Source organism: Grampus griseus (genome assembly GCF_964374135.1).
Source record: "Grampus griseus genome assembly, chromosome: 8".
In the NCBI taxonomy this organism is placed as follows: domain Eukaryota; kingdom Metazoa; phylum Chordata; class Mammalia; order Artiodactyla; family Delphinidae; genus Grampus; species Grampus griseus.
The window spans coordinates 75028734-75041035 of NC_139002.1; positions in this window are offsets into that span (position 1 = coordinate 75028734).

Below are 12302 nucleotides of genomic sequence, written 5' to 3' on the forward strand. Positions count from 1 at the left end.
GTTGTGGCTTCTTATGCAAACATTTGTCTTGCATATTAGTAACTTTTAATCTCTTTAAGGCTGTGTGTTTGCCATGTACAAATGTGTCCAGTCTGGTCTTTTTTCTCTTTTTCTTTTATATTTATTTATTGCATGAAATCTGTGGTCAATGCAAAATCTCGATGACCTCAACATCTTTGAAATTTCCAATGTGTTTTTAGTATGTCAGAAATGGAATCAACTTGTTTTTCAGTGAGTGGCACTTTAAAAGGACACTGAACGCAGTGACCCGGAAATGGATAAGACTTGGGCTGTCTTTGCTAATGTTGCACTGGAGTGGAGTTTTCCTTTAATTAAGTTCTAATTTTGTTATCTACATGTGCCTCAGTGCTTCTTGATAACCTTAACCTGTCAGCATGGTTTTCCCATGCCTAAAATTAAGATATTTTTCTTTCCTCTTTGTTCCCTTGGCTATCGGTATCGGTCATCATTCTCTCCTCAGAGACTTGCACAATAACTATTACTTAAAGTAAGTGTGATGGCAAGATCCTACTGCTGCTGCACTTGGATTTGGGTCTGTGACACGCTTCTCTGAGGCAGATGACTCGAGCAAGGCAGGCTGGGTGGTAGGTTATCTTGCAGAGAAATAAAGACCAAGGCCAACGAGTGGAATGAGCGTTACCTATGTTTCATACCAGGTATCACGCAGAAAGCCTCCAGGCTGGGAGCAAAGGTTTGGGTGATTTAATCTTGATACTAATTTCTCTGCAAAGTGGCCCTAGAATTTGCAAAAGTGAAGCTTCCTATCTTTCCTGGATTTTGCTTCAACTGTACAGAAAGGCCAAGTAATTTTGAATTGTGGTCTCTGCTCGGGTCACCTCTGAGCAGCCTGCAGCGAAAGAGGAAGGGTTCTCGGATTGGGCGTTCATCGCCTCTGAAGAGCAAGCAGTGGTTTGATTTGCCTGCTATGGGTTAAATACATCTTCAGGTAACCATTTGCCTTATAGGTGTATTTTATTGTTAGGGTGATGCCTAGTAACTGACTAGGAGCTGTTTTGTCTCTCATTTTTTTGGTCTTTTTTTGCACTTTATATGGACCTATCATGGAATAGGTTTACTCTTAAATTGTGTACTTGGCTAATGTCCTAAATGCAGGCATCTTACATGGTCCTGTCGCCTATGAATAAAGATATGTTCCGTAATCAGGTCCTTATATTTTTTCATTAACTGTACTTGAAGAAAATATATTACGTTATAAATGATGCATCATATATATATATCTTATAGAGTACATATTATATACTGTGCATTATTCATTTAAGAAGTCATTATTCTTGAGGCCCTACCTCAAATTTTGTATTTATGTGTACAAATGCAATTTATGGTATTATATATTTGCCTATTATATACTGATATAAATTAGAATTTATCCTAATAATGTATGAGTTCACAAAACCCTAAATAAATGTCAGTGTTTAACCTGATGATTACAGAATTGTGTCTATTTCAAACCCGTTACCCACATTCTTTCTTTCTTAACAAGTGGCCTTCAGGTATTCCCAGGATTGATCTGTTTTGTTGGGAGAAACCTGGAACAGAAATGGAAAACTGCCTTCTTGGGAAAATGAGATATTGCACTGCTGCAGAAACAAATATCAATGAAATTGTTATATTCTTAGCCATTGGAATACACTAATCATCCCTCCTGGAGAAGGAGAAGGAGGGAGGGAGAGAGGATCTGAGTGAATCTGAACGGAAGGATTGGGCAAGTTAAATCCTTGGGTGTGTTTTAACGACCATTTTGTCAGTCTTCAATTCAACTTTATTTCAGTTCTGCAAACATTTACGTTGCTCCTCCACTGAGTCAGACCCCAAGCAACACTGAATAAAAAATAAAACAGTCCCAGAGCTCATGGAACACAGAGCTTAGCAGAAAGACTACCCATATTAAACCGACACACAAGCAAATAAACGTCATTCCTCTCCTTTTAAGTGTGTGGAGCCCGCACATTCCCTGCCCAGGGAGGGGCCCTGAGCTCTGGTATCATGTGTAGAGACTGGCAGCTGGACACTCCTGTCTGATCATGTTAACCCGGAAGCTTGACCCTGTCCTCCTCCAATAAACACAGACACTCGCATTCCACCTCCAACTTCAGCTGCCACGTGGGCAGGCTATGGGCATGAGCTGCACCGCTCTTGGTGGGAAAAGAGATGCCCTCAGAAGCTGATGCTGCAAACCCCAGGCCATGAGCATAGGTGTCCATCCTGTGGTAAGGAGGCTTCCACACACCCCCTCAGGCTTGTCCATAATACTGTGCTTCGGCAGGCAGATGGAGCCGCAAATACTAAACTCAGTGAAGACCTCATCTTGAAAGAAGAACGCTCCGTGGCATCAGAATTTGGTGCTGGCTTGTCATCCTTGATTTCCTTCCTGTGATGTATTTGCTCAGTTGTGTTTTAACTTTTTCTGGAAAATTCTCAAGCATATATAAAAGTGGAGAGTGTGGAAAAATGAACTCCCCTGTCCACATCACTCAGTTTCAACAACTGTCAACTCATGTCCAAGTTTATTTCATGTATCCCTCTCCCCACTCTGAACTGAAACTTTATTTCTTTGGTGTATTTCAAAGCAGAGCCCAGACACCATGGAATTTCACTTGGGAATGCGCTGTTGTGTTTCTATAGCCCTATAGTATTTATTTTTTTTATTGAAGTATAGTTGATTTACAATGATGTGTTAGTTTCAGGTGTACAGCAAAGTGATTCAGTTATACGAATGTGTATGTGTATATATATTCTTTTTCAGATTCTTTTCCATTACAGGTTATGAGAAAATATTGAGTTCAGTCCTCTGTGCTATATACAGTGGGTCCTTGTTGGTTATCTAGTTTATATATAGTAGTGTACTATGTGTATGTACCCCTTTAAACCGTCTTTCCCTAAATGGGGATAATGCAATGTGGGAAGCTTAGCGTCCACACATCTGTATCAGGTTGATCTACTCTGGGCTGTTAAAGAGGGTACAAGGATCTTTCTGGAAGGAGCTAATGGTGTTTGCTCTGATACCTCCCCTGGCTTCCTGCGTCCAACCTTTCATCTCGTTTTCATTTGTTTGGCGACTATTCCTCCCCCTGGACTTTGTGGCTATTTTCCTAAGGAGCTCATTCCTGCCCCTTTGTTCTCTGCTTTTGTTCATGCCTCCTTCCTGCATCTCCTCAGATGTCTCTCCTGGAGCCAGACATTCAGAATCTCACAGCTGCATAGAAGTCCAAGGTCATTTATTCCAGCATCTCTGATACACAGATTCTTCTATGACAGTCTGTTTTGTGGGAACTGGATTTACAAGGCAATGCAAGGAGGGTGGGTAGTCGCTGTCTGAAAGGTTCACCATAGGAGCCTTTTACAGGAGAAAGCTCCTCCCGTGCCTTTCTCAACTTGACAAAAGTGGATTTACTTCTCTGAGTTACACATTCTACTGCATAAACTGAGACTGTGTGTGGTTTGGGCCGCTCCTTTCTTGCCTTTTAGTGTAATCTGTAATTTTATGAGAATTTTCGTATTGTACGTCATTGAACCCAGCCCCATTCCCTTTTGCAGAAAACTTCTCCTGTTGCTTGTAGGATGAGGAGAAAATAACATCAGGAATAGAGTGTGGATCGGCATTGAAACAGAATCACATTTTCATCATTATTGATCCATTCACTCATGTATTTACTTTTACACTCTACTCAATGTCTTAATTATGTTAAGATGTTAATATAGTTCCAGTACCTAATAATTTGTGACACAGTAGGTAATAAATGCACTTTTTATTCAAATGAGCAAATACTGAGTACTGGCTCTGTACGAGGAACAGAGCTCAGTGTTATAACATGTAGGAAAAACACGAGTAAGACTTGGTCTCTCCCTCCAGGTTACTCAGAGTGAGTGGGGCTTTGAGACAGGTACACACGTTGCCATAACACACGGTGGCAAGTACCAAGTGTGGCCACAGGATTTAGGACAAGAACATACTGAGGGGATGCAGAGGAAGAAATTCCTTCCGGCTGAGAGGATTAGGCAGGACTTCAGGAGATAGGGACACGGGGAGGGTTTTGACCATGAGGAAGGTATTAGGATGAACTTCCCAGGTGGATGAAAGCAAGTGAGTGATGGTATGAGGATAGGACTCTTTCAAGGAAGAGTGGTGGGCGAAGTTGGAAAGCATCACATATGCTTGTGGAAGTGAGAACTAAGGCTGAAACAGAGTTTAGGACTTGACAGGCAGGTGCCTCCAGTGGCAATAAGAAGAGTTTAGAGGCTCCCGGGGACTGTTATTCAATCATGGAGAGATATCTCCTGGCAGAGGCATCCATGATGCCAGAGACAAAGCACTGTCCCGAGTTCAAGTGCCGGCTCTATATCTTATTAGCACAGTCTCAGTTTTCTTACTGGTACAGTTGGAAAACATACCCATCTCACATAATTGCTGTGAGCATTAAGTTAAAATCTGTATGTGCAAATTTAACACCACAGATAAATGTTGGATGTTTACTGTTATCGTCAGATCTGTGCATTCGGAATATTGACCTGGTCACAGTGTCAAGGATCGGTGGAAGTGGGGAGAGACCTGGGGCAAGAACACTGGTTTGATTGTGCAAGAAACCAGCCTTTTCAAAATGTTAGAAGAAACACCAAGACACCAGGTCGTAAACCTAGAAACATAGGGGTCTGTTTACAGGTAATCTCCTTTCTGACTCATGTGACTGGGGCCATCAGCGGTTATACTTAAAAATGTGAGCAATCAGCATGGAGATGACACCAGCCAATAGGGACAGAGGCTGGAGCATGGTCCTGGAGACTCTTGCCCTGCCAGGTGCTGCCATGTTAGTTTCTGGATCTTGGCAAATTCTCAGAGTCCAGGGGAGGTGCTGGGATAGGGGTGGGGCTTTGAGGAGGGACTCAGGATTCTCAGGACAGCCTGGATGTTCTTATCCCATTACTCGGTTCCTCCTGCTTTCTCCTCTCACTCAGGAAGGGGAGGCTAAGGCATTCTGTGGTTATTTATGAGGGATACTCATTTGTACCATTTGCAACCAGACTGCATGCCATCTGCATCCCATGCTGGTGTTGGGGAGAGAGGCACCGAGAGAGCTTTGGGTGCTACCTTCCAAGGTTGTATGAATTTGATCTTTCTTGCCTGTGGGTTTTGAGAAGAGACCATAATAAAAAAAATCACTCTGCCCCACTTGCTTGAAAGTGGAGAGCACTGCTAAGCGTAGGCTTGTGACAATCTTGGTGTACGGTCCCTCTCTTTTCCTGCCTTCAGGTGAGTGTTTCTTATACACCCTGTGTCTTGGGGTGAGGGTAAGAATGATGATGAACTCGCACTAGACCAGTATTGGTATTTTGCAAAACTGGAACAAGGTGAGGGAGTGCCACAGAGACTGAATTTCTCTGAACTTCTGTTCTTGCCTTCCTCAGGAACATTTCTGACTTTAGCTAGGCTTGTCACCCATTCAAAACATGACGTTCCCTAGTTCCCTTGCGGCCAGGTATGGTAGATGGACGACCGGCTCTACTTGTCTTCACCCCGATCCGAATCACACCCGGGTTATGTCCTCATCATGGACGGATTGTACTTGTCCCTCGACTTTACTAGCATGTAAGCAGGAGTGCCAGTGTGCCAGTTTTGAGTCTAGACCTTAGGAGACCTGGCCTGTTTTCACATCCTTTTTGTGCTATGAGAAGAACATGTCCTGACATGTGGGACAGAGTCGTTCAGCTGACACACAGACCTGCTGTGAGAAGTGGGATCAGCCCAGCCACTGTAGCCTGAAGCACACATGCCTGAATGAGACTGAATGAGCTGAGTCCTCGCCAACCTGCAGATGTGTGGGAGTAAGTGCTTAGTGTTGGATGCCACTGAAATTTAGTGGTGTTTGTTATGCTGCAGTAGCTAACAGATACATAGGGAGTGACCATGTGACTAGGTTCTGCCGAAGTTTGAGTGGAAATGATACATGGGGCTCCTAGGCATACCCTTCTCCTTCTCATTCTCTTCCATATTTGCTGTCTGGAATGTGGATCTAATGGCTGGAGTACCAGTAGCCATACTGAGCCATGAGGGCAAGAACTACGTTCTAGGAATGATGGAGCAGAGATCTGGGAAGAGCCTGGCTCCCTGTGGACTTCATAGAGCCACTAAATTAAACCTGGTTCATTCAACTCTAGGATATTTTTTTTGCCTGAGAGAGTCTTAAACATCTCTTATGTAAGTTATTACTTGGGAGTTTTTCCTGTTATATGAAGGCAGATAGAATCCTTACTGATATAGGTAATAAAATGAACTGGGCTGACTGGAAGGAGGCCCAAGGAACCGCTGGGAGATGTGGGAGAGTTTAATGTTACTTTGTTGGTGAGGAGAATTTTCATGGCCTGTGACTCTGGAAAGCAGTCTTAAAAGCGTTGGAAATGACCATTTCTGTTTTATGTATTGTAGATGGGCAGAGCCAGTCTCAAGAATTGATGTGATAGGTTGTTGCCTAAAGTACCTCGAGCAGGCTATCCCTGTTCAAAAATACCTCTCCCACTATAGCATCCCACGGCCTGAATTCCCTCCAGTAGATATTCATTGCTTTGTGTCAACAGGCCAGCTCACTGATGTGGCACTTTAGTGAGGGATGCCCCATCTTCCCTAATTCAGTGTGAGTACCAAAGGATGCCTTCCTCCTAATTTTCCTGCAGAGTGATGGTGACACTGTGGAGCACATGGGCCTTCTACCAGGCATAAAGGATCATTTTCAGACCTGGAAAAGAAGGCTGGGTGAGCACTTTGTGGGCAGCCCAGGGCCACGGGACAGTAGAAGGAGGCTTTATGGAGGAAAGTTTGAGAGTTGATCAAGAGGATCATATCTTCCCCAGTATTTTGGTTTCCATGTGAGGGATTTTCCTTAGACCCTCCTGGCCCTTTACTACGCTCCCTACTCTCTCCTCTTTTATAGAGGAGGTGGATGGCCACTGGTCCTCATTTTTCAATGAGCTCTCTTTCACTTTCTTTCTCCACCCTGATCAGTGAGAGCAGACGGCTGTGCCAAGGTCCAGCCTGGAGGGAGGGCAGATGGCCAGTCCGTTCTGGCTTTCACACGAGGCTGTGCTCTCCCAACACCGTCTCTATATTCATAAAGGCCATGTTTGGCCTCCTGTTAACTCTTTTATTTCTCGGTTGGTCAGAACTCATGCAGGAAATAGGGCTGCTTTGTATTATTAATCTCCCACAGGACCTCAACAAGGAGACTGAATCCACAGGCTTTAGCCCAGGAGAAGCGGTATAGCTCAACTGTTAAGTACACAGATTCTGCAGTCCTACTGTCTGGGTTTGAAGCTTTGCTCGGGCATATGTTTGACAAATGGCTCAGTTTCCATATCTGTAAAATGGGTATAATAATCCCACCTACTTAATTGGGCTGCTTTGAGGAATAAATCCATAGAAAGCACTTGGCTCAGTAACCCACACCTAGTTACACTTAATAAATGGAGCCATTATCATTCTGGTTAGTGTTGGGGCAAGGTCTGCCTCTAGGGCCTGTTAGACGATAGGGTTTCTGCTCTCCCCTGGTTATAGGAATGGACATGTACTTATATAACACTGAAAACCTGGATATTGTGTACACCTTGGTCCTTATCCTCAGAAACTCAAAACTCAGATTATTGATTTTATGGATTAGGAGAGTTTCTTCCGAAAGAATTATGAGATGCCTTTATCTATATGTCTATGTACAGATTTTTCTATGTCTTCCTGCGGACTTACACCTAGATTTGTTCTAAAATGTGTTTGAAGCTGCAAGACAGAAGGACAATAGTTATCTTCACAAAATATGGGTCCCTCTAATCTGGATGTCATTGAAATTGATTGTAGTAATTGGAGTAGGGAATACATTTTTTGTGTGTAGAATTCTTATATTCATATTGAAACAGAGGTATGGGCGTGAATATATTCACTCTACCCCTCTTTACGATTGCACGTGCATTTCAGGAAATGAAAATACCCACCCAGGTCCAGGCGTGCATAGTTCTAGAGAGTTTGGGGCTTGCTGGGTTTGTGAAGGAAACTTGGGGGTTTTTGCACTTCCCTGGGCTCTGTCAGCAAATTGGCACTTGTGTTAGTTTCCTAAGGCTGCTACAAAGCACTGTAAATCGGAAGGCTTAAAAACAACAGACATTTGGTCTCTCTCAGTTCTGGAGGTTTGAAGTCTGAAATCAAGGTGTTAGCAGGTCCATGCTCTCTCCAAAGCCTCTAGGGGGAGGATCCTTCCCTGCCTCTTCCAGCTTCTGGTGGCCCCAGGCACTCTCTGGCTCGCAGCCCTTCAGTGTCTGCCTGTCACATGCTGACATCTGTTACATCTCTGTCTTCACATGGCATTTTCCTCTTCCTATAAGGACACCAGTCACATTGAATTAGGGCCCACTAATGACCTCATCTTCACCTGATGATGTCTGTAAAGACTCAATTTCCAAATAAGGTCACATTCATAGGCACTGGGAATTAGGACTTCAACATATCTTTTTTGGGGGACACAATCCTATCCATAACAGCACTATCCTCTATTCTCTCCAGTTTTACAGGGAAATGTGTTGTGCACCCATAAATATGAAGGTAGTTGGAAGGCTGTTTGGACAAAGGAGAGTGACTTATGGAGGGGACTGGAGGGCAGTATATGAGATGGAGAGTTTCTCAGCCTTGGATACTAAGGAGTCTTCCTCATTCTTCCTCTCTGGAATCCGCTGCCCTACATAGAGTCAGCAGTGGAGCAGCTCCGAGGGTCAGTGGGACATGGCAGTCTTACTGTTGCCTTGGTGATGGTCAATGAGAAATGTCAGTTCTCTATGCTGCTTCCTGGGAGAACATCCGTTGATTCATTCAGCAAAGGTTTATTGAGCTCCTAAAATGTGCCAGGCACTGTTCTAGGTAGAGAGATATGGCGGTGAACAAGGAAGACGAAAATCCTACTCTTGTGGCATTCTCTGGGGGGAGACAGAATAAATGTCAACAAATCAATTGATATTTCAGATAGTAATAAGCACTATAAAAACATGAAGCAGGGTTAGGAGACAGAGAGCCATGGGCGTGAAGTGAGAAACTTCTTTAGGCAGGTCTCCCCGAGGAGTTGACATCTGAGCAGAGATGTAAGTCAGGTAAAAAGTGAACCACACAAAGATTTATGGAAAGAATGTTCCAGGCAGAGGAAGCAGCACATACAAAGACCATGAGGAGGGTGTGAACTTGGAATGTTTGAGGAATAGCAAGATGCTGGAGTGAATGAAGGGGAGAGGGAGAGAGAGCTGGGAAGGTGGGCAGAGACCTTGTAACATGTTTGGATTTCTTCAAGATATGATGGGAAAATGCAGGGGAGTTTTGAGCAAGGGAACGTGATCTGATACATGTTTTACATGTTTACATGCCTGCTGGGGGATGGCTGAATTGTCAGGGGCAAGAGGGGAGGCTGAGAGAATGATTGAGAGTCTAGGGCAGTAGCCGAGGGAAGGGGTAGTCATGGATTGGAGGAAGGTGGGAGTAGTGAAGGGTGGTGAGAAGTAGCTGATTTGGGATTTTTCTTTAGGTCTAAGGGAAAGCAAGTCAAGGATGGCCCCACGTCATTTGGTTGGAATACCTGATGAAGGCTGGTACCATCTCCTTAGAAGGCAGCAGGAAGGGAGTTTGGAGGGGGGGGAATCAAAGGTCCTCATCTGGCCACATTACAATTTCTTTCATGATCATTAACAAAGTTTTTTAAAAACAGGTTTATGGATATACAATTCACATATTATACAACTCACCCATTTAAAGTGTACAGGTCAATGGCTTTTAGAATATTGTGAATATGTGTGAGAGTTTTACGTCCATCACCACAATCAATTTTAGGACATTTTCATTTCCCCCCAAGTAAACCCTGCGTTCCTTAGCTGGCACCCGCCAAGCCTTCCTCCCCCTTCCCCCTGCCTTAGGCGACCAAGAATCTACTTCCTGTCTCTATGGATTTGCCAATTCTGGACATTTTATATCAATGGAATAATACGACGTGTGGTTCTTTGTGACTGGCCTCTTTCACTCAGCATAATATTTTCAAGATTCATCCCTGTTGTAGCATGTATCCGTACTTCATTCCTCTTTATTGCCGAATAATATTCCATTATGTAAATATACTGCATTTTACTTACCCACTCGTCATCAGCTGATGGGCATTGGGGCTGTTTCTACTTTTTGGCTATTATGAATAATGCTGTTACGAACATTTGTGTACAACTTAGTGTGTGGCCATATGTTGTCAGTTCTTGTGTATGTACCCAGGGGTAGAATTGCTGGGTCACATGGTAACTTTACGTTTAACTGTTCGAAGAACAATTTTACATTCTTGCCGACCAGCAGTATATGAAGGATCTAATTCCTCCACTTCCTTGTCAACATTTATGATCTGGCTTTGTGATTTTAGCCCTCCGAGTGGGTGTGAAGTGATACCTCATTGTGGTTTTGATCTGCGTTTCCCAGCTCGCTAATGATGTTGAGCATCTTCTCATGTGTTTACTGGCTGATTGTATATCTTCTTTGGAGAAACGTCTATTCAGATCCTTTGCTCGTTTCAAAACTGGGTTACTTGTCTTTCACTATTGAGTTATAATAATTTTTTTTTTTTTTTTTGTGGTACGCGGGCCTCTCACCGTTGTGGCCTCTCCCGTTGTGGAGCACAGGCTCCGGACGCGCAGGCTCAGCAGCCATGGCTCACGGGCCCAGCCGCTCCGCGGCATGTGGAATCTTCCCGGACTGGGGCACGAACCTGTGTCCCCTGCATCGGCAGGCGGACTCTCAACCACTGTGCCACCAGGGAAGCCCTATAATAATTTTTAATAAATACAAGTTTCAATCAGATATAGGACTTGAAAATTTGTTTCCCATTCTGTGGGTTGTGTTTTCACCCATCATGATGTCCCCTGAAGCACAAATATTTTTAATTTTGATGATGTGGCCATGTTACAATTAAGGCACCTGATAGGTAGTTGGGTATGTAAGTCTGGGGTTCAAAGGAGAGGTGGGGACTGGAGATACGCATGTGAGAATTATCCATGTGTAGATAGTAGTTAAAGCCAGGAGGCTGGATGGCAACACATAGGAGTAAGTGTGGCCGGAAGAGAAGAGGACTGGGGACTGAGCCCTGAGTCTCCCCAGTATTTAGGGGTCAGGAAGAAGAGGCAGAGGCATGATCAAAGGAAGCCTCTTCCTGGAGAGACCATGGAGGGAGGCCATTCAGAAGGGCAGGGTGGACTTGGGATGTGGTATTGGGTAAACCAAGGCTCACTGCTTTCACTGAGCATGGATCCCATTGCAGTATCCCAACAGCACAGCCACGTGGTCCCTTAATTGACACCACAGAAATTTGATAGACGAAATCTGTGAAGGTTACCTTAGGCTACACACTCCAAATCCCTACTCAAAGGCATTTATAGGAGGAGATTGAAGTACTTAGTTATCTAGGAAGATTTATGACCTTGTTAAGATTAACACTTGTTACTGCTAATGGATGTGATGCTGCAAAGCTTTGACAGAACATATGCCTTGCTTTATTTTTTAATGGAACATGCTAAAAGCTCCATCCCACAGGACCAACTAATTACACAGAAGCTTTAACAGAGAGAAAGCTCTAAAGGTCTGACTCAGACTACCTTTTCCCTTTGTTGGGGTCACTGTGACTTCTAGGATTTCTGAGATCAATAAAAGGGCCTTTAAAACAACAGTTCAAAGCCACGAAGGGCTGCTCCTGCTGAGGTGTATTTAAAATCCGTGGAGAGACAGGGGGCATGGGTCTCACAACACAACATGGTGTAGGGGAGTTCTCGTTCATTAGGCTCAACTAAACTTGGGGAATCCAATTTTCTGAAAGATGTGTGATTTTAATGTTAGCTTTAAATGTAACATGCTCCAGGTAGAAGGAAAAAGTCCTGACTCTGTAATGAAAACACACAGAGAGAGTCAAGGCAGACAGATCCCCTCTGGGCTGGAGCTGATCCCAGAAGAGATGGAGAATCAGTTCAGCCTTGACGTCAGTTTACCTCAATCCTTCAACTCAACTTTGGAGTGGCAGTACACTTCTTTGTTGGCTTCCCTTCTTCTACTTCAGCTGGTAGGAGCTGGAATTTATCTCTTGTTCATTTCCTTTTTCATCTGCTAAGGGACCACAATGCAAAGGGCCTAGTGGGACAGTGGCTTGCATACAGAAATATCCAGAAAAATAGGGCAGAGATCAGAAGAGTATGCAGATAAAACCTTCTCTTAAGGGCTTCCCTGGTGGCGC